This window comes from Alligator sinensis, unplaced genomic scaffold (assembly GCF_000455745.1).
Source record: "Alligator sinensis unplaced genomic scaffold, ASM45574v1 scaffold218_1, whole genome shotgun sequence".
Taxonomy (NCBI): Eukaryota; Metazoa; Chordata; order Crocodylia; family Alligatoridae; genus Alligator; species Alligator sinensis.
This window is the reverse complement of record NW_005842083.1, coordinates 359,738-361,556: the sequence shown is the minus strand read 5'-3', so window position 1 is coordinate 361,556 and position 1,819 is coordinate 359,738. Positions and strand designations below refer to the sequence as shown.

Genomic DNA, 1,819 nt, shown 5'->3' with positions numbered 1-1,819 from the left:
GGGGGGGGGGCCGGGGGCGGTGGCTGCGGCCGGGCACGGCCCTGCCCACTGCAGCAGCCGGGGTGGCCGCGTGAGTGGTGGCTCCGCTGCCGCCTGCATGCGAGAGGCTCGGGGCCGCGCTTTGCCCTGGCGCAGCGCTGGGCGGGGGCCTCGCCTCGCCTCGCCTCTGGGAACAACCCCCGGGCGCCCTCACGCAGGAGCTCGAGGCCGCCTCTCCGGGGGGAGGCAGCGTCCACTGGACTCCTTGGGGGGCTGCTCCGCTCCGGACCGCCTTTCCAGATCCCTGGCTTTGAACCTCTGACCCCGCTCCCTTCCCTGCTTTCCTTTTACTTTGCCCCAAGGAATTAGTGGCCGCTGTCTCAGTAGCCTCTTTTTCTCCGGGGGCGTTGGCCCACGACCCCTTCTCGCAGCAGCAAGTGGGCCGGTGGGTGGAGGGACGAAGCCGCTTCAAGTTGAGGCTTTCAGATCAAGTGACCAAGTGCGCGGGGCTCATTTGCCCGTGCGGTGCCCTGGGCAGGTGTCCCTGGTGTACTGGTGCTCGCGGTTGCCTTACAAACGTGGGAGGCGGTAAGTGGCCAAGTCCCTGGCAAATGATTCTCATCTTTCAGGCCAGGCCAAAGTGCTGATCTGTCAAAAGGTTTTGTGTTAGGGGAGCTTGTGCCTGTTCCCAGGTTCTCCCATGGGGTTCTTCACCAGTGGGTGCCTGGGGCAAAAGGGAAGGGCCTTGCCACACGTTCAAGCAAAAACTGGATAGAAACCAGCTACAGACTTGTTACATATTGTCACGTGCTAACTTTATAGCGGGTTGGCTCTCTGTAGAGCTGTGTAGTCCTTTTGATCGTGTGATGATTACTTTGCACGTGTGGTGGGTCTAATTTATTGCCTGATTCACCAGTTAGTTGTGAGATAATTACTTTGTGCTTGTGCTTGGTTTTACTTTGTGTGTGTGTGTGTGTGTGGCGGGTCCAAATGTATTGTGTAATTCACCAGTTTGTTGAGCGACAATTACTTTGCATGTGTGGCCTGTCTTGCTTTGCACATGTGGCTGGTCAGAATTTATTGTGTGTGGCCTGTCTTGCTTTGCACATGTGGCTGGGCAGAATTTATTGCATGATTTGCCAGTTAATTGCATGATAATTACTTTGCACTTGTGGCCAGTCTGGCCACACCTACAATGTAAGTCTAAATTTATAGTGCAATTAACCTGTTCATTACCTAATATGTGTAACGTGTAGCAGGGGCTAAGTGGTTAATTGAAGTGATTTTTGTTGCTTTTATTTTTTTGGGCTCCCATAAGCTTAATTGTCAATCTGAAAAACCTCTTTCTGAGTGTGCACAGAGTGATATTTGGTGCCTCTGCTGCCGCTTTTAGCTTTCCAGAGCAAGCTTTAATGGAATGAAAACTGATACGAATTTTAGCTTAAATACTTCTCTTTGGAACTCATTTTGATCAGCTATAAAACTAAAGATAACCACATGTTTTTGTTTCTCTTGCTGCAGCAGAAATCCATGAACAGCAGCAGAGATAAAAGAAGCACATTCACAAGGTAAATTGGTAACAACTGTTTCCTTTCCTGCAGCATCTTGGAGCCTTCGTGGTGTCTAGAGATCTGGCTTATGTACAGTTATTACATTTCTAGCAGCTAGAGTACATTAAAAATGGAACTGGGAACAGGATGTTGGCAGAGGTGGATCCAGAGAAAGCGCAGTGGTTCTGTTGCACTCCCCTCCCACCCTTTCAAACCACACTGTGGGACTAGCAGCCAGGGACATTTTTAATTCCCTGAAGCAGGTAAGAATCCCTATCCCCCTCTTTCCC

General features: G+C 51.3%; 1 non-coding gene across 2 annotated transcripts in view; it reads left to right on the top strand.

The window, feature by feature from the left end:
* Nucleotides 1-6: 6 nt before the first annotated feature.
* LOC102379113 overlaps nt 7-1,819 on the top strand; it is a 7,231-nt gene continuing 5,418 nt past the window's right edge. Inside the window, exons 1-2 of one of the 2 annotated variants that reach the window (XR_003094124.1) lie at nt 7-567; nt 1,504-1,547. This is a non-coding gene — a transcript (RNA polymerase III subunit G). Of the gene's footprint in view, nt 568-1,500; nt 1,548-1,819 lie in introns of both variants that reach the window. The other variant, XR_003094123.1, reaches the window with a different exon arrangement.